We start from the raw sequence: 21,284 nt of genomic DNA on the forward strand, positions 1-21,284 counted from the left end.
GAAACTCATGAAGGGATCTGTGGAGCTCATCAAGTAGGAAGGAAAATGTGCTGGTTAATTAGAAGGTATGGCTACTTCTGGCCAACCATGATGAAGGATTGCACTAACTATTCCAAGGGGTGCGAGGCTTGTCAAAGGCATGGCCCAATCTAGCAAGCTCCTTCAGCTCCCATGAATCCAGTAGTTAAGCCATAGCCATTCAGAGGATGGACAATGGATCTCATTGGTAAGATTTATCCAGCCAGTAGCAAACAACACTGTTTTATTATTGTAGCTACAGACTATTTCACCAAATGGGTGGAAGCCAAGCCTGTTAAATCTAATACATCTCAAGAAATCATCACTTTCATAGAAGAGCAGATCATACAAAGGTTTGGCATTCCAGAATCAATCACAACCGACAGGGGATCTTCTTTCATATATGGAGAAATGCTAGATATGGCAGAAGCATTCAAGTTTAAACTACTTCAATCCACTCCTTATTATGCTCAGGCTAATGGACAAGCATAATCAAGTAACAAGGTGATCATCAACATTATCAGGAAGATGCTTGAGAAAAATCCCAAGCAACGGCATGAGAAGTTATTAGAAACCCTGTGGGCATATAGAACTTCAAAAAGAGAGGCAACTGGCATAACCCCTTATACTCTGACTTAGGACCATGATGCAATTTTGCCTATGGAAATAGCAGTTTAGTCCCTGTTGGTAATTTTTAATAACAATATTTAAACCTTGCAAGTGCACAAATCAAATGATAGTATAGTAAGCAAGCAAAGGTCATTCCCACAGAGATTGTAATCTAGAGAGATATTTATCAATGTCACGCAACGAAAACACAAGGACTTCCACACACACGCCAACACCAAGGGGGGTTTTGATTTGATTTTGTGAATAAAACAAAATAAGGAAAACAAAACAAAACAGAATTTAAATGAGAGTTTAAGAGAAATTGGTTTATAATCAATCAAGAACAATAGCTAGGACTCACTATCCACCTCTAACCAATCAATCAATCCATAAACAACAATAGATAATCAATTTCTAGCAAGCATATGATGACGACACTCACAACAAGATCATGGCATTTGACTCGAGTTGTATGATTCTCTCTTAAGTGCATGTAAAGTGTATGGCATTTACATCAATACGTGTATTCTTAATTGAAATCTAGTATGGCATTTACTCAAATTAACAATCAAGAATCCATTAAGATCAAAGAGAATATGAGTGTCACAAAAACCCTAAAACATAGCATTTGTTATTAGGAATTCAAGAATCGATTTCTCATAACTAGTTCTTAACCCCAGTATTCATTGCAAACAAGAACACATTCAATATGGCAATTGACCTATGTTCTACAACAATTTAATTCCAATACATGCTTCAAAGTTAGCTACTCAAAGAAACAAAATATCAGAATTCACATAACATAGAGAAACTGAAATCATCACGCTTGTAGAAACTGAAAATCCATTCAAACTTGTTTATAGAATTGAAATCATGTTTAGGGCTTCAAGATTAAGCCCTAACTAACAATAAATTAGTTACTCATGCTCTTGGATGAACTCAAAAATAAATACATAAGAACTGAAACTTAAAAGAAGAAAGGAAAAGAAAGAACTCGTTGGCAGCTTTCTCCTCTTACGCGGTTGATCCCTTTTGGACGTGAATCATCTGTATCGGGGCCCTGGCTGGCCTTTTATATCACTTATATCAAAGTTATAAACCCTAAAATTGACTGAGAGTCGTCCAAGAAGTCTTGGTAAACAAGGAATCCAAATAGGAAAGTAAAAATCACAATTCCTAACTCCACAGGGAAATACAGCTCAGCCCAATTTTCACACGATTTGGGGATCTTCAACCTTGTAGAAAAATTATTAAAAATATATTTTAGAAAGATAAATGTCTTATCTTTCCAACCATATATAGCACGTAACTTGGAAAATTCAGGAAGGCTTCCGTTCTTCACATTCACGTAACATGTACGAAACTGTCCTGTCTGCACGTGGGCTAACTTTACTTGTAATACTGTACCAATTGGCTTAGTAGAAAATTCTAGAAAAATCACAGATTGAACTTCAAGATGTTAGCTTTCATCTCCAATTGTCCTTGCGCTAAAATTCTCCAAAAAGTTGATTTTTCCTTAAAAACCTTCTAAAAGCGCAGAAAAACTGAAAATCAGAAAAGTAAAGTAATAAACCCTTTTTAAATCTAATTCTCCTACAAAACCTAAGTAAAAAGAGTACATAAATGAGTATATTTATGGACTTATCAGTCCCTCAGAATTACACATCAACACAATCTGGTTGGAGAAGACTATTCTCAAGCCATGCTGCTAGAACTGGAAGGATTGGATGCAAGTAGGATTGATACCCTCAACAAACTCTTAGCAGGAAAACAGGCTGTGTCAAGGGCTTACAACAAGAGAGTTAGAAACAAGAGTTTTGAAGAGGGAGATGCCCTTTGGAACACACATAGCTGGATATGGAAAATGGTCACCTACATGGGAAGACCCCTTCATAATTAAGCAAATTCTCGAAATGGGGGCATACAGATTGCAGGATCGAGGTGGAGACGTTCATGTTGCGCCAATTAATGGCAAATGGTTGAAGAAATTCTATCCAACTATGTGGGATTCATAGGCTATACAAACAGATCATGGAATAGAGGGGGAACGAAATAAAACTGTTGTTTGAATTTTGTTTCAGAAGTACCACTTTTATTTCGCTTTTTGAGTTTATTTTTTTTAATTATTTTGACAAAAGGAATTGCAAGTGCAAGAAAGAGTTCCACAAAAATAACTTTTATATTAAATATAGTCATTTCTTATGACTAAAATTTTATTACATTTGAAATTTGAAATTTGAAGTCCTAGTTTTCTAAGAGTCTTTTGCAATCCGGCCTTCTTGGTAGAAATTTCTTGCTGGAGAAGCATCCCTTGGTGAAGAAAGGCCTCTGCAATCTCAAGGCTGGCCTAGAGGCAACTACCATGTTCTGTACAAGAAAAGTAGCCTTAGTCTTGGTGGCTAGTCCAGCCCCAAGCTTGTTCTGCTTGCCCCTCAAGCTAGCTAGCTGCTTATGAAGTTCTTCAATGTGCTTCTCCAGTTTATCAGTAGCTATCTTGGTTTCCTAATAGTCAGCAACCATCATGTCCAATTTTGCGTTCTATTTCTGATAGTCAGCAAGGTCAGCTTCATGAGTAGCTTTTCAGAATTCAGAAGCTTTGAACGAGGGCTTGAGATCTTCATAGCAATTGTGGAGATTTAGCACGTCTCTTGTCAAGCCAAGGCTACTCTCAAGACTGGGCCTGGGAGCCACATTCTGCCTATGCAGCAGTCTAGATCTGCATCAGCTTATCTATGGCCTCTTTATTTTCATCCAAATCCAACTCCGTTGACTGCCATATTTTCACTATGTCCGCTACCTCATCCACTGCTTTAGACTTGGCCTTGCTCGAGTAAAGCCGATGCTCTAGCCTGTCGGTTGAGCATCCAGATCCTGGATCAGAAAAGAGGCGAGTGGTGAACTAGGAATATAGTGGATAGGTATCTGCAAAAAATGATCTTTAGGAAACTCCATGCTGAGAGTTAAAAAAGAAAAAGAGCAAGAAAACTAAAGGCACAGCGATACTTACAGCCACAATGGGAGGCTTGAGAGGACTGGTCACTACAGCCAACATCCCAGTCGTTCTGCGCCTCCTCCACCTAGAAAGAAAGGAATCTCAATTAATTAGAAAGCTAGAGGAAGAAAGGGTTGTAGAACACAGACAAAATTAAGAAAGAATGAGAACTACCTCAGATGCTGGAATAGCAGCAAATTGTTCTGCTCTACATCATAAAAAGAGCCAGTTCAAGTGCGCTCTGTTCTTTGGGCCTCTTGTCGCTTCATCGACTCAATGCTCTCTGCTATTATTTCGGTGGGAATTTCTTCCTACAGAAAGACAGAACTCAAGTCAGAAGGAATACAATACAAAGCTAGAAAAAATACCAAAGGAAGGGATCTCTTGCTATAAACCTACTTCTTCTTCTCTTCTTCTCCATCTTTTTTCTTTTCTTTTTCTCCTTCCAAAATCTCCTTCTCCTTCTCCTTCTCATATTCCATGGCCTCAAAGGCCTCTCGCAGCTCTTCATCGATTTGTGGTCTCAAGAGAACTGCTGCTCTTCCTTATCGTCAAGCTCATTAAAAGCTTTCTTTCTCACTTCTTCGCCTTGGAGGGATGAAGGAGCTTTCGGCCGCGCAAAGAAAGGAAGTCAGAATTAAGTGCAAAACTGATCAGAAAATTGACAAATTGAAAGTTAAAAATTATACCTAGGGGATCAAGCTGGACAACACTGTCTTGAGCCAGGTGACTTCCTTTCTTTTGTTCTTTCGGGTAGAAGGAGTTATCTCAACACTAGCTTCTGCCAAAGTCTCATAATCATCCTCCTCGTCACCAAAAGGAAGCTCCAAGTCTCCAATAGCAATAACAGAAGGAACTGCACAAGAGAGAAAAGGGTTAGCAGACAGTCCAACAAAGAAACAAGCTTAAATGGCAGAATTCAACTTACCAACTACTTCCCCAGCCTGGACACTTTGGCCCCCAAGATTGCTTGTCATAGAAGGATCTGAGATAAACGGGCAGAATAGAGTTAAGGAACTACTCAAATGCAGAAATCCAAAACAAAGGAACAGAACTGGCAATTTTACCTTCAATCACTTGAGCATTGATGCCTTTGACCATCTGCACTATGAATTTTTTGGCTTCTGGTTCTGCAAGGACAGTCCCAACATCCCAAGTTTCAAACAAGGTCTTCACAACAATGCTGGCATCGGGCAGACCAGTGAAGCAAGCTTTCCACCAGGCATCAAACTCACCAGAGCTGCAAGAGTTAGTCTCCCAGGATGGGTAGAAGGCATCCACGTTGTTATTTATCTTGTTCACCGAACACCTGCAGTCTTTGTGCACGTCCAAATCATCTAAGTCCCTCCATGAGGTAGCACGGTTGCAGCTCCTATAGGATTTGAGAGGGATGAGTCGGGACAACCAAGTTGCCTCGGGCACATAAATTGGGGTGATACACTTCGCCCCTGATGATAGTTGGAAGGTTTCCCTCCACCAAGGGCATGTCCTGGGCAACGCCACACTCGTAAACTTTTTCTCAAATCAATCTTTGCCACCTCCTCTTCGCTCCTTGTTGAAAAGTCGTGTCGGACTGGAACCAAGGGTATGATCTTCTAAGCACTACCTACCATGCGCAGCAGAACCTCTTGGTGCAAAGTGCCTAAAAACATGAGATATTCTTCAATAAAGCGCTTAGGCACCTCTGTCACAACATCAAGGGGCTGCCATGACTGATCTTTAGGCAGAACAATGTCCGGGAATCTTAGTTCCGAAAATAGACGTCGCCTAACTGACCATCCGACGCGCTAGGAGCAGAGATGTTCAGAGGACTCTCTAGAGTGGCGCTGTGAAGATTCTCGTACAGGTGAGCCAGAATCTGTGGGGCCAAGTCCTACATCAGCATGATTGTGCAAAGCTTATGCCAAATTCTTGTATTCCAGCAGAACTATCGAGGAGTGGTTGGGAAAGACGAACCTGCTCAACCAATATAGAAGGAATAACATATGTTGCTGATCCTTATCCTTTTCAGTACTAAACTTCTTGAAAAAATTAGAGAATGAACAGTTTTGGTTGATCGTGGTAGCAGGAATGGTAAAGGGTTTGGCCAATCTCTCTCAATTCTTTCCTCTATGGTAGTCACCAACAGCATAAACAAGCCTCCCATGGGGCCTGAACCCAAATATTTGAGCAAGATCTAGCAGGGTTGGACTCATGGGACCTAAACGAAAGTCGAAGGTGTTTCTGGCAGAGTTCCAGATTGACAAGGCAGTAGCAGCAAGTTCTCGTCCCTATTGACAAAGTTCCTAGACAAAAGGATCGCGTCGTAAATCCCAACCTTCTTCCAATAAGCTCCATGCCTTGGGAGAAGTTTGTCGATCCAATCAGACCACCTCACTACACTGTTCCTCACTTCACTCGAAGATATGAACGACTCAAGTTCTTACTGACCCAAGTATGAAAAGACAGAGCCGTGGGACTTTGGAGGCACAGAGGAGCCTTAACATCTTCCTTAAGCAGGTCCGCCATTTCTTTCGGCACGGAGCCAAACTAGTGAGGACCTAAGATAAGGGTGTTTTCGAACAGATAAAGAATGTTTTCATCCAAATTCTTCCATGCATATGGATGAAGCCTGCTACGGACCTCAATCCCATGTTGATCGACCCCATCTCCGGTGAGATAGGAATGAGAATATGAAGAAGAGAAGCTCTTGGCGCGAGTGTTTGGGGAAGACATTTTCCTTTCTCTTTTCTGAAATCAGACAAACAAAAGGGGGAATTGAAAGGAACGGAATCAAAAGAATAGAGGGTTTCGAAAGGAATAGAAAGCTGAGACATAACTAGGGTTCGATGAAACAGTAATGAGGATTCGACAAATTTTATAAACTGGGTAGGAAGATCATGGGAAGTTAGAAAGAAGGGAGTTTTATTCAGATTTAATTAGCTGTTAAAACCCAGTTCCCCACGAAGTCCAAATCAAATAGCGCAGACGTGCGCTAGTGCAACGGCAGGAACTGGCACATATCATTGAATGGCCAATCATTAAGTCTGAAACCGTTTTAAAACGGTTCAAACTTAAGGGGGCATTGTTTGGACCAAAAGAAATCGCACGACAGCCCACTTCTCACAAAGGCCCACGAAATAGAAAAGACGGAGGACTGGGCTTTGAGAAAGCCCAAAACCAAATTAGAAGGCCCATGATTTTTACAAAATAGCAATCAACCACTGAAGCAGGTTAGTAAAAAATTGAAAGAAAAATTAGACGGGGCCCTGCTTCTGCTCACCACTGATCTCAAAACCCAGAGTGCAAAATCATCAAAGATCTTTTAGAGAGCCTATTCTCATAACCCACGTGACTATCTGACTTGGAAAAGTCAACAAATTCAACTATCACAAAAAGTTGATTGGGAATTAAATGAAAGCAGGTCATTAGCAAAAGACTTCTCTGAAACTCTGGGGCTAAAAGGGCAGTTGAATTGGAAGAAGGGCTAGGTTTCCTTTCAAAAATACAGGAAGTGCGCCATAGGAACTGATGTTGAGGGTTTATTTGCCAGAATTGATAAAACCCCTTTCTTTCTTTGCATTTAAAAATGAAAGATCTTTTGAGTCTTGCTGCCCATTATTAAAAGAATAAGAACTCCAGCATTTCGTATAAATAGAAGAGAGGGTGAACAGAGCAAAAACAACACACAAAAAAACAATCAATCAAACAATCAAAAACTCAACCCAAGACAAGAACTCAAAATGATCACTTGATCCTTGAGAACCCCCAAACAAACTGAAGCAACCAAAAGCTCATTCAAACCACAGAAGAAGCTAGCTATAAATCAGAACTTCCAAATTCAGACTTAGAAAAATAAGTCATTCAAAACGAGATTACTCTCATTACAAATTTGGTTCAGCAAAAGCCAAAACAAGCAGAGTTTGAGTTTTCACAAATATGAAAACCTCAACAAATTTATGGAGAGCCCTAACCAAGCAGGACAGGTACCATAGTGCAGTTCCGGCTCAGAATCCTCAATCCACCATACGCCTGCCTGCACCAAAGAAGTTGTAGTTCTGCCCGTTCAAAAAGCCTTCCAGGGCTTAAAATAGATTAAAGCTCTACCAAACTTAAACTTTGGTATTGATTTACAGCTGAAGCTTAGCAGTTGAAGTTGTTGAAAGTTCAATCCAGATCAGACATACCCAGTCAACCGGATCGAGAATTCCATACAGGTAGAAATGGAATTCTAGCTTTCTTTTTGTCATTCTAGAGTTGATTTTTTCCTTCCTAGTTTTGTAAAAGGTAGTTCTGCCTAAAACAGTCCACCTTATTATCATTTATTCTGGCCAGAACTATCAATTTTGTACTGAGATAAAATTATGAAGTCCTCACCAGTCTGAGGCAGGAAAAGAACTTACTTGGGAGATATTCCTCACCCAAATTCACAATCGCTTGTTTAGAAATCAGTAACTTTGGGCGCAAGTTATCTATTTTAAGAAGTCTGCTAGAATTGTTATTACTAGCAGTGGCACGCTGACCAATCAATGGTTTTCAAGGCAATGGGGAACTTTACCCTTCCATCACAGGAGCAAACACAAAACGGGTGAACAAACGGTATTACAAAAGTATTTAAAAAAACAAAAGGGAGTGTAAGTAGACAAAAGAGAAGTGGGAAAAGCAGATCCCTTTTTAACAAATTTGATCATATTGTCTAACAATGCTAAACATAAGGAACAAATTGACCAAATTTAAAAACATATGGACTAAATTTGCCAACGATCTAAAACACAGGGATCATTTTTGCATTTTAATTTTTTTAATTTTAATCTTAATTCTTTCAAATTGTTTACTTATATTAAATACAATCATAATTAATATTAGTTTAAGCATATTAATTTATTAATTTGAATATTGAGTCAGATCGAGCTGCCCAACTTACAAATCATGGCTCATACCTTACCCTTTATACAATGGGTCGAACTGATCTGCTCATTGTATGGGATCGAGCTTGCCCATAATGTAGAAAAAAGGATCAGGTTCGACATGTCACCTTATATTTATGGTCTCTCATGCAATACTAATTTTCAACAAGAACGTCCAATTCCTTCCAAGTTATAAAGTGGATGAGGGTAAAAATACCATGAGTAGTGGTGTCCCCCTTTGACTTGATGGAGGAGGCCCAAATATCATCTCTTAAGGTGTCCCTAGCCCGGTCCCCACCTAAATTATAGGGTCATTTTCAAGTTCATACTCAATTTTAGAGACATTTACGAGCACATACTCAAACTCCCGGAAATCCTACAATTTACCCCCTCCATTAACCAAACTATTAGTTAATCTATTAAATGTTGATGTGGCATTTGTGTGACCTATTTTGAATTGACGTGGACTTTCATGTGGACAAATATATAATTAAAAATTCTCTACTTTTAATAAAAAGTTAAAATCATATTAAAAATTAAAAATTCTCTGCTCCAAGCCCCCTACCTAGTGAACCTAGCTACTCCAGCCACCAAAACAACCACCCAAGCCACCAAAACTGCCACCCATCTCCTCCACTCACATCCCCAAATAACTTACCTAGGCCAACCATCCCAGCCATACAACCCATCTTGTTCCAACCCAACCCCCGTCACCTTTCCTCCCTTCTCTTTCTCTCCTAACCAACACAGCCCAACCCTCAAATCCCCAACTGCTGCAACTTTAGGCTTCAAGAACTTGGTCATGTTTTGAAAGTGGGCTATTGATTTTTTCAAGGGCGTGACTTTGATTCCTCCATATTAGTCCAAATACATTTGTTTCACAAACTGGAGTTTAACCACTTGCAGATCTTGGTATGGGGCTTGGTGGTAGGGATATGGGTGTGTTAGCATAATTGGATCAAACCAGATGTAAAAGAGAGAGAGAGAGAGAGAGAGAGAGAGAGAGAGAGGCAAATAGATTTCAGGGGAGGAGGGAAAGGGGATGGGCCTATGTGGAGAAAAGGGGTGGCATTGGGCTGAGAGATTTCGGGGCGATCAGGAGGTGCGATGAGCAATCGGGAGGGGCGATGGGTCGTCGTCGACCTCGAAAACTAAATGACGTCGTCGCGAACCCATATGCCGAATCTGACATACATCTCCAACGACATGTAAATCTCCTCCTCAGATCTATTGGCTAGGTCTCTGGTATTGGTTGGGGATAGGAGGAGAGTACTGAGGGAGAATGAGGTGGTGGGTGGTGGTTTGCTAGCTGGGGTGGTTGTTTGGGCTACTGGGGTGCTGATTTGGGTGGCTTGGGTCTTGGGTTGGCTAGCTAAGAGCATCTCCAAGGGAGATGTCAAATATCAAACATCAAATTTAATTTTGATGGTTAATGTGGTAATTTGACATCTTACACAGCTTTACACTCCACCCGATATGTCAAATTAAATTATTATTTTATTACATTTTAGTGTTGATTTATTTTTAATTAAAAAGAAAAGAAAAGAAAAAATAATAAAATATTCATTTGACATCTTGCTTTTGGGATGTCAAAAATAACATCTCAACCTCCAGCCTTCATTCCATATCAGCTTTGACATATCGGTTGGAGTGATGTGAGATGTCATTTCTAGCTGTTAAATGTCTATGTGACACGTCTAACACATCGGTTGGAGATGCTCTTAGTCGAGCTAGGGAAAGGTTGGGAGGAGAGTGATGGAGAGATTTTTTTTTTCTTTTTCAATTTTAATGATTTTAATTTTTTTGAAAGAATTTTTTATTATTTATTTGTCTACATGGAAGTCCATGTCATTAAAAAAGTAGGTCAGACAAATGTCACATCAAAATTTAACAGATTAACTAACGGTTTGACTAACGGAGGGGGAAAATTATATAGTTTCTGGGAGTTTGAGTATGTACTCGTAAATGTCTCTAACATTGGGTATGAACTTGAAAATGACCCTATAGTTTAGGGGGTTGTATGTAGTTTTTCCTAATTGTAATTTAGGAGTTAAATTATAATTCATAATTAGGAGTTACATGTGGAATTAACTTTGACATTTGGAATTGTATTGTGATTTAAGGTAAAAAGGGAAAAAACCCAAATGCCTATTGGGCCCAAGAATAAGTGTTGTATGACAACACAAATTCAAGGGATCCAAGTGACGCCCATTCCCACCTTGGCCGGCCATGGGGAGATATTTTCTCTCTCCTCTCTTGTGTGCTTTTCTATAAAAGCCACACTTTGACTCAAAACCTAGTTGGGGTTTTTGGCCTCCAAGTTTATAGTGTTGATGTGTAGGTGGGACATCCTCCTTCTCATCTTCCTTAGCTAAAAGTCAGCCCAACCAAGAGAAAGTTTAGCACCTCAAATCTCTTGGTTGACATTCTCTCCATCTCTAGTCCATTTTGGTGTGGTGAGGTAGAGGAATTCTACTTTAGATTCTTTGGTTGAAGAGCTTGAATCAAGAGGAAGTTAGAAGGCCTTTCCAACAAAGGTGATCATTCTTGGTTTTCCAAGAAAAGGCTTCAGCTTAACCTTTTTCTCTCTTTTTTCTTTTGTGCTCAAGGAGAGTAGATCCAAGATACTTGGGTTTAATAGGATTAGCTTAACTGGAATAAGCAAAATAATTCCGCCATTATGAATGTTTTTGTTATGTGTTACGGCTAAATTCATTTTAAAGACATGAGATGCATATTTCCTTTAGGACATTATGGGGGTGGCGACATAGGGCATTTTCGAGCTTGCCTTGCTATTATGTGTCAATGTGTAAAATACTTATATGGTTGTTTTGTTTTAAAATTCTAAGCATGAATATGAATTTTCCGTGATTTTAAGATTTATGTATGAATTTTTGAAATATCCGAAAGATATGAAATGTTTATTGTGTTCTTGAGTTAATCAAAAACATATTATGACACATCCCACCAAACTTGTACCCTTTGTTCCCTTTGTCTCTTCCTTTTTTAAATGCACCAATGAGAATGAAGATGCTTTATGGTACACAAGATGATGTCACCATTGTGATGCCATTTTCTCACGAACTTCTCAGGAACCCACACACACACACACATAACCCTAGGCCAACCCACCCTAAGAGAAGACCCATTTTGGGGTCTTCATGCAATTTTCAAATTTTTGGGGTCGTTATGCAATTTCTAAAAATTACAGTTCTGCCCAAAATTTTAATTAATTGCGGTTTTGCCCCATTTCACTAAATGACAAAATGTATTCGCCTTTTTGTGAAAAACATTTATTTGTTTGAAATAAATGCTCCATTGAAGTTAAGCCCATATTATCCAATAACAAGTTGTTTACTTTGCTTCCCATCTGAATTATCTAATTAGATTATAGAGTTATTTGTACTAACACCCCCTTAGGTTTTCGGCTTTTTCACAAAACACTTTGAGGCTTTGAAAATTACACGAACACCCCCTGAGGTTTGAAATTGTTTTCACAAAACCGCTTTTTGTTGATCTTTTGTCCAAAGATTATTGATTTTATATATATAAAAAATGTCTCCAAAATGACAAAGTTAGCCTTTGAAACCTCAGGGAGTATTCGTGTAATTTCTGAAACCTCATGGGGTTTTGTGAAAAAATCGAAAACCTAAAGGGGTATTAATGTAAATAACTCTTAGATTAAATAAATAAAGGGTGATTATGGACTTAGGGCTTATCCAATAATTGAGCTATGTGATTGGCCGCCTATTCATAAAGAATGAATGTGATTGATTAAATGAGTAGTAATCTAATTAGTTAGATTATTTGGTTTGTAATTGTTCACCCGTTTTTCATTTAATTTTGTGATGGTAGGGTAAAGTTCCCCATTGGCTTGAAAATCATTGGTGGTTAACAAGTCAACTTTCTTTTTGTGTGCAATCGTGCCACTGCTAGCATTAAAACCCTAGCAGACTTCTAAAAAATAGATAACTTGCGCCCCAAGTTACTGATTTTAAACAAGCAATTGTGAATTTAGGTTAGGAATATCTCCTAAGTAAGTTCTTTTCTCAGACTGGTGAGGACTTCACAATTTTTCTCAGTACAAAAATTGGCGATCTGGCCGAATAAATAAAAAGAAAGCAAACTATTTAAGCAGAACGCCTATTACAGAACTTAAAAGAGAAATGTCAAGTATGAAAAAGACAACGGAATATTGGAATTCGATTTCTGCGTGGGTAGCTGCCTCTGAATTGGGTTGGATTGGATGTGTTTATGCTGGATTGAATCGTCAGCACCTTCAACGATAGGTTTCATTGGAAATCGATACCAATGTTTGAGTTTGGCAGAGCTTTGATCTATTTCAAACCCTGGAAGGCTTGTTGAATGGGCAAAATTGAGGCCTTTTCAGTCTGAAAGGGGCAAAAGTGGCTAGATTGATGATTACTGAGTTGGACCTGCACTATAGTACCTGTTCTACTTGATCAAGACCTTCTATAAATTTGTTGAGTTTTTTCATATTGTGAAAACTGATTCTGCTTGACTTGGCTTATACTGAACCAAATTTGTAACGAGAGAAATCTTGCTTTGTAGAACTGTTTCTATCAACTGAACTAAAGTCAGAGATTTGAATTCTAGCTGACCTGTTTCTTGTGGATCAAAGAGTTTTGATTGCTTCAATATCTAGAGGCTTTTTGAGATCAATTGATCTTTTTTGGATCTATCAGTATGACTTTGAGAGTTTTTGTCTTGATTGATTTTTTTGGCTGTCCTTTAATCTATCCACCTCCTCTCATATTTATAGACAATGCCGGAGTGGGGCTTTTAATCTTTTAATACTGGGCGGCAGATCTTTCAAAAAGATTTTCCCTTTTCAATGCTACAAAAGGGAAGTTATTATTCTGGCAAAGAAGAACCATCAACAGTTAGTTTTCATGGTGGTCTTTTCCTTGCTTTTTACTAAAAGAAAACCATTCTTGTTCTCTGTTTGTTCCTTGCAAAAACACAATATGCCATGATGGTCCATTTGCTTTTTCTTGTGAACAACTCCCTTGCTCCCTGCTTCTCTCTTGGAAATGTAACCTGCTTAGGTGCAGAGCTTTTTTGCATATTGAGAGAGGAGTTGATCTTCTTTCCCTGGCTAAAAAATGGAGAAGTTCTTATGTATGACATGTCTTCATTAACTCCCTATCACTTCCTCTGTTAGTTGAAAATTTTGACTTTTCCAAAGTCAGAAAGTCACGTGGGGTTCTTTTGACAAAACATTGTTTAGACAAAAAATCTGCTGACTTGCTTTTAGGGTTGAGACTAGATGGTGAGAGTTTTTTAAAAGTTGGGCCTTTTGATCCAAAGCTGTGTGTGTCATATTTTAATTGCCAATAATGGTAATTATTTTTTAGACCATGGCTATATTTGTAATTTGCCTAAAAAACGGTCTAGGCTATTTCAGCATTTTGGGTTGATTTCCAATTCAAATAGATACAAAGCCCAATTGGTTTTTTTTGTCATGGGCCTTTTAACAAAATGGGTTGGCGTGCAGAATTTTGGCCCAAACAGTAATTATTAGATAGAGGCTTGCATGCTTCTTCTCCCTCTATCTCCAATGTAAATTTCCATTTCCCTCAACTATGTAACTCCCTCAAGGCCCATTGGGCTTTTGAGTTCTTCTTTTGAAATAGTTATGTAAATTAGGAAGATGGAGGCCCAAGAAGAAAAGCTGAAAGAAGGGAGATCAATTTTGTAATTATAATTTAATTGGGTCCAATGCCCACAAACCATGTATGTTCTTAACTAGTTAAATAATAAAATCAATCACCTGCCTTAGACCTGGATTCAACATCTTGGCTCGATGTTGGATCACAGTAAAAGTCCATAATCATCCAAGGGCCTTGTTTATAGGCCTAGTAGTTTAATTTGATTAAATTTTTATATGTTGAGACTTTAAAACCCTCAATTAACCCTAGATTAAGTAGAGAAGCAATTTGCACTTTGAATGCCTAGTCATGGCCTTCCACAATGGTGGATTCTCATTAAATTGCAATAAAGGCTTGCACTCAAATATGGGAGTCCCCAAAGAAAAGTACTTATGTTTAAAATGAGTCTATTTTATACATTAGATGTTGCGAATATTCACAACAAATATGGCCAATATGACTCTCTCTTTATTATTTGACAATTCCCAAGAACCTATTATGGTGTGGTGAACAAGGCATAAGGAGCCTCCTATCCCACTAAAAGTTTTCAAGATAGAATACTCTAGAGTTCCGCTTTTGAGGGATTGCGGAATTAGTCAAAATAGTGGGAGGTGTCATTGATTTAAAGACTCGGATCAATAGACTTAAAATCAATCTAATTTAAATTTGTTAAGTTATATTTATTTCAATATATCTGCAAACACGCATTCCAACACTTGACAAAGAAAGCGTGCGAGGCCTATGTTTCCCGGCTTAGTACGGCAATGTATGAGAGCTAGTCCACTTCTCACACTCTTACTTAAACATTACATGTTGAGAAGGACATTCAGGCAAGATGCTTCCTCTCGATTGAGAAGCATTACATGGACACTACCAGTGCCATAATTCTTCATGTAAACAAGTTATGAAGAAGAGAAGTAGTCCCGGACGCCTCTCAATTGTCTGTAATTTTGTCAAGACCTAGATGGTCAAAAGGGCATCAATCCATCATAGACTGAGAATGATTGAGATCATTGAAAGTTGGAGAGCTTATGCACTCCACTACATGGGAAACTTGTGCAAGATTTTTCCCTTGTGTCATTGACCAAGGTGAATCACACTCTCTCCAATTGTTGAACTTGTGAATCACATTTGAAGCAAAGTCTCAAGAGAGACATTGGGAGTAGGACCAAGACTATTAAAGTCAAAGAAGAAGTCAAGAAGAAGAAGGTAAAGAACTCCAAAGGAACATATTCTCATTACGAAAGGATGGACAATGGAACGGAAATTTCTATGTAAAGGTTGCAAACTAACTAGTAAGAAGTAAAAGACTCCTTAAGGGATAGTAGTGTTTCAAGTTTGGAACACAACGATGATCTCTACAAAGAGTAGTTGGAAGCTACTTCCTTAAACATTTTACTGTTTACACCTAAAATTTTCAGCCCGGAGCCCAATAAGGATTACAACTTTCAATTACAACCTTCTTTGCACTTAGCAGACAACCGAGCCTTATCATTTTTCACCACCTTGCATTCATATGACCTTAATGGTCCATAAATTTGTACAGCCTGTTTCAAGACCTTTTTACTTGGAAATTTCATCCCAACATCGAACTGTGGGTTGTCCATATCAGTATCAATATTAAACTCTTTGTATCTACGAGTCTTTCCTTCTTCATCAGAGTTTGATGCTGAATGTAACGCATCTAAATTATATTGTTTTCTTCCATGTTCATATCCTTAACTTGTATATCTGCCACCCAAGTGTTTTTTTTGTACTTACCACATCCGATGAAAGTCTCTAGTGTATCAACTGCATCATCATAGAAATTATCATCGTCGAGCATTGCATCAGTAAAGAAAGTAAATAAAGCGAAAAAATAGTTAATAAGCAAGACATGTGTACCAACGAGTCACTAAAATGAAACACTAAAGGAAAACAAGCATAGGATTCAAACTCGAGAATACTCACCCGGGTTGATTGAGCCTCTATCAGATTTGATTCGTCTTCTTGCCATCTTTTTGCTGGCTCATGTGAATTGATTGATATTCAAGGGAACTGATTGAATTTGATACCCCAATTCTCATGAACACATGCCACGACAATTGTCATTGTCTCCAAGGAATAGAGTCGCGAGGGTTTTGCTTTGTTTTAAAATACCTTTATGCCCACCCACGTGCAATGCATATGTTTATTTGACAGATTGTCCTACATATTGACTAACATATGTAAATATAGGGACTAAATTAGCCAATTTAAAAACATAGGGACTAAATTGGCTTAATGGGTAAAACACAGGGACTATTTTGACTTTTAAGCCTTTAATAAATTCAATAATAGCCACATTTTAGGGCAAGAAGAAATCATCCCCAACAATTAATAGCTGAACCTACATAAAAATACTTAAACAAGTTTCTAAACTTTCTCTGCATCCTTATGATCATAGAGCCTATCATGCACGCACTTTTCTCATCGCACAGAGCCTATCTTGTACATTGTTTAGGAATTGGAAATATGCATCTCTCCATGTCTTTTTTAGCATTAAAGGACCACAAAATCCACCAAGTCCTACGATGAAGCCAATCACAACCGAAGTATGAACCCACAAAAGTTGGGGCTCATTCTCCATATCTTGGCTATTACGGTGCATTAGAGGACACTCATTCCGAAGAGGGGCACCACAAAGTTTCGGATTCCCCTCAAATGCAGAGACGTCAAAGCCTTGGAGCTGAGTGCTTTTTGGTATTGGCCCTTCGAGATTATTATACGAGACATTCAAAAAGGACAAGAAATTAAGGCTCGTCAATGATGGTGGGATTTCTCCAGACAAGTGGTTCATTGAAAGATCCAATGTCTCCAACTTTTTCAGGTTGGATATTTTGTCGGGAATGTTTCCAGAGAAATTGTTGTCGTCAAGATTTAATGTACGAAGAAGGACCAATTGGCTGATCTCAGTTGGTATAATCCCACTGATGCTATTTTTGTGTAGGTGTATAGCTGGTGGAAAGAAAGAAAGGGAACTGTACTGCAAAAAGTCTGCACCACTTGCTGGTTTGACGAAGAAAGGCAATTGGAGATAATTATGATCTACTTGAGCTGCAGTTTGTTCAGACACCAACATTGGAAATTTGCAAAGTTGCTTTGGAAGCTCACCTGAAATTCGGTTGTTGCCCAAGTTTATGTGAAAGAGGCATGGAAAATTCCCCAACCATGTTGGAACTGAGCCTGTGAATCTATTAGAGGACAAATCCAAGACCTCTAGCTTTGTTATTTTGGATAACCATACAGGTAAGTGACCAGTGAGCTGACAACCACGGAAAGACAAAATACGAAGATTTTGGAATCCATCAACACCAACGATGCCATCACCATTTGGCATTTCTTCACCTATAAAATTGTTTGAAAGGATGAGAACCTTCAGACTTTTGCAGCCCATCAGTATATTAAGTACCCTTGTGATATTGGACAATCTGCTCGCAGAAAGTGAGAGGAAGGACAAAGATTTCAGTGAAAGAATCTCAGGCTGTATTTGTCCGTCTAAGTCATTTAAGCTCAGCCGAAGTGCTGTCAGGGACTTGCATGAGTAAAGGCTAATTGGGAAGGCACCAGTGAATTGATTACTCATAAAGTCAAGTTTAGTAAGGCGACTAAGTTTCGAGAAATCAAGCATGGAGAGCTTTCCTACAAAATGGTTGAATCCGAGGTTCAATTCCCTAAGGTTTGTGCAATTCAGCCAAGACGGGGGCAGAGAACCAGTTAGATTGTTGAAATGAAGAAGAATGAGTTTCAATTTGGAGAGCTTGCCCATATTCATCGGGAGCATGCCACTGAATTGATTAACATGTAGTTCAAGGATTGTGAGGTTGGTGAGGTTGACAATTTCATCACTAATGTCTCCATGAAGCGCATTGCTAGGTAACGAGATTTCTTCAAGTGTGGTAGCATTATAGATATCTTCTGGAAGTGGTCCAGAGAGCCTATTGTAACCAGCACGAAAAACCTGTAGTTTCAAACACTTCCCTAGTCCACCAGAAATATTGCTGCTGAATTTATTGATGGAAAAATCCAACAGCCTAATCAGGGGAGAAGAATGAAGACATATAGAGGATGGGATAGAACCTGAGAAGGTGTTGTTCCTGACATTGAAACTAGTCAAATTCCTAGCTCGTCGGAAAAATGACGATGGAATCGCACCATGGAAGTTATTGTTGGACAAGTCCACCATGCGAGTGCTGGGTGGAATGAAAAGTGGTAGCTCTCCAAACAGACGGTTATAGCTCAAATCAAGGATCTCAAGACAATTTAAGGACAAGAAGAAACGGGGTTCAAGCGAACCGTAGAGTGAATTGTGAGAGAGGTTCAAAAGAGAGAGATGCGTGAGATTTTCGAGTGAGGGAAAAATACCTCCTTTGAGATTGAGCCCTGATCTGGAGGGCAAGTCCAAATCTGTGACCCAACCGTTGTGATCACAGGTGATGCCCTCCCAATGGCAACAATCAATGGAAGTCCAGTTCAAAGAAGGAGAAGACAGTGTGAGAGCTAAGGACAAGAAGAGAGCTACGTTGAGTTTCATTGCATGCATAATTTGTGGACATAATGGAGGACAATAAGAGGAAGAAAAGGAGGCCACGAGCCATTTGGTGGTAAGGGATATTCTCTACTTGCATGTTTCTGTGATGTATTTGCTTATATTATGTGTATTTAGATTTCACAGGTTTGTATTTATAATGGGGAAAATTTATAAGAGTTTGAAGCAATGCAACTAAAAAGCATAATGTCTTTCTTTTTCTTCTGGCCTAAAAACGATACATCAATATATAGAACGACTCAGAACATCTCCTAACTAACTGAGAAAATGGTAATTGCCCAAAAAAAAAAAAAAAAAAAAAAAAAAAACACTACACTGTAATTATATTCAGGAAAATATGTGCTTAGCTTGACAATCGACGGTATTTGGAGTCAATTAGACTTTAAAATAAGAGTTCTGGTCCTCCCATGCAGCTCTCGAGAGCCAATGAGGTCTGTATTTGAAGTCTCCCTATGACGGCTAGGAAAACTTGTAGTCTGTATCGGAAGTCTCTCTTTGACGGCTAGGAAAACTCTTGTATGGCTCTCAAGAGCTGCATGGGATGACCGGAACTCTTATTTTAAAGTCTAATTGACTCGAAAGATGTCGATTGTCAAGCTGAGCACATATTTTCCTGAATATAATTATGGTCATGGAAAATATTTCAGATATAGGATTAGACGATACAGGTCTTTTCTCTCATAATCAGCGAACTTCTTGTTGAGATAGTTGACTGTCAATTAGATGCATTAATTTTTAGGTTTGAAATGCAAAACATTCAAAGACTACGAGCCAATGCTGCGTTTGGTTGAACTTTTCGTTTTTGGTTAATAGTTCAAACTACTTGGAACGTTTGATTTTTTTAATTCTCTTGTGTTGAAAAGTTGTAATTCGTAAGATAGTCATTATTTACAAGCACATTGCCCTTTCACCCCACATGGAATGGGCAACTGCTAAGATGGTAATGTCCCCGTTCTCATATTGTAACTCCACAGCTTCATGCGTAGGAGGAAAGCAATACATATAACTTGATATATATGCCAACATTCTATTTTCAATATGGAAGAAATGATAGTAACTGTTAAATTTCGGGCTGTTGTCAACAAAGGACATTTCCGATCCTACAAGAAACAAAAATTTCCATATATAAAAGTTGTAGCCTGCAATACGCACATGATCATGACATGTAAAAGCCAAGGCTTACAAAGTCACAAGTCGCTGCACCATTACTAGTTCTATAGTCTGCCATTGAAGTATGTTATAGACTTTGTACACCCAATTAATGAGGTCTTCGCTTCGGTTTTCTTTTGTGGTAAAATCTCTCTTCGATGTATTGATCGGTTTGAAGAATTCAGAATATGTGGCTGTGGTTGTTTCCCACTTTATCAGTTTGTAAGCGACGTTTTGAAGTTTCATTTCAAGCTAAAATTAAAAAAAGAAATACGAATTCTTTGTCATTGGCTTTAATTGCTCCTAAGTCCTAACACTCTGATTTGCTCCAACATATAAACACAAACCTGCAGACAATCTAAATCTATCAAAAACCAGGCACATTCAAGAAGAAATTAACATGCTACTGCAGTCTGCTCACCCATTGCCTCATGGCTTCCTTTTCATCCTCTTGTTCTCTTCCATTATTTCTACAAATATTCATGCATGCAACCAAACTGAATGCAGAACCCCCATGTCCTTCTCCCCCAATACGTCTTCTCATCCTATAAATTGGGCTTCCCTTAGTTCTTTCCATTTAGTGGGCATCCCTTATCGTCACCAAGGTCGGGCCCTCAATGGAGGAGACGCACAAGGGGACACCTCTAAAGGCGGTAATTTTCCCCCACTTAAGAAACATATTTCACCCACAATTTAGACTTTAGATCAATGGAATTTGATTGCTTGGGTTTTCAAAAGTATTGGAACTGAACATGGCATCCCGACGTGACGTTATCGATTCACACAAATTTAGAATATGTAGCTTATGAGTCACCACATGTTATAATTTAAATGAATTGGTAACGTGTCACATGGTGTTATAACTAAACACAATTGCTCATCTTTATATTTTTTTTAGGATTAAATACTTTTTGGTTACTGGGTTTTGTACGAAAATTTAATTTGGTCACTCTAAGAAAAAAATTTAGCCAAATTTGTCATTGTATTTCTCAAAGTTTACAATTTATAGACATTCGCGTGGTTTTATACTAATCCATTGTCTGGTTTTGTTACTTTGAGCAGGGATCATTGGAAAAAGGACTTAGATTTCATGGATGCAAGCTTTTTCATTGTGGATCTCCGTTTTGGTGGCGCTCCACAATATATCACGTTACTCGGTTTCAAGAGTTTATTCGAATTGTATCTTCATATATTTTAGAATTCTCCATCAATCTTTTCACAAGTTCATCTTTCTTATTCTACGTAGCCTTTACTGCAACGCCTTGCCTTTTCAGCGATACCACCACTCTACCTATCTGCAGGCAAACGCGTGAATAAGCCTTAATGTATATATAAAAAATACATATATTAGTACCAACTTTATTTACTCCAATCTCAGCAGCCTCAGAAAT

At 38.6% G+C, this 21,284-nt stretch overlaps 1 long non-coding RNA gene and 1 pseudogene across 1 annotated transcript; one reads left to right on the plus strand and one right to left on the minus strand.

Moving 5' to 3' along the window:
* Positions 1-16,422: 16,422 nt before the first annotated feature.
* Positions 16,423-18,815, minus strand: LOC103326679 (receptor-like protein 2 pseudogene; annotated as a pseudogene).
* A 1,373-nt stretch (positions 18,816-20,188) lies between these two features.
* Positions 20,189-21,259, plus strand: LOC148919061 (uncharacterized). Its single transcript, XR_016125141.1, has 2 exons — positions 20,189-20,546; positions 20,956-21,259. It is a non-coding gene; the product is annotated as an uncharacterized LOC148919061 (long non-coding RNA).
* Positions 21,260-21,284: the final 25 nt, after the last annotated feature.

The sequence above is a fragment of the Prunus mume genome, linkage group LG3 (genome assembly GCF_029339155.1).
Source record: "Prunus mume cultivar Tortuosa linkage group LG3, ASM2933915v1, whole genome shotgun sequence".
Lineage (NCBI taxonomy): Eukaryota > Viridiplantae > Streptophyta > Magnoliopsida > Rosales > Rosaceae > Prunus > Prunus mume.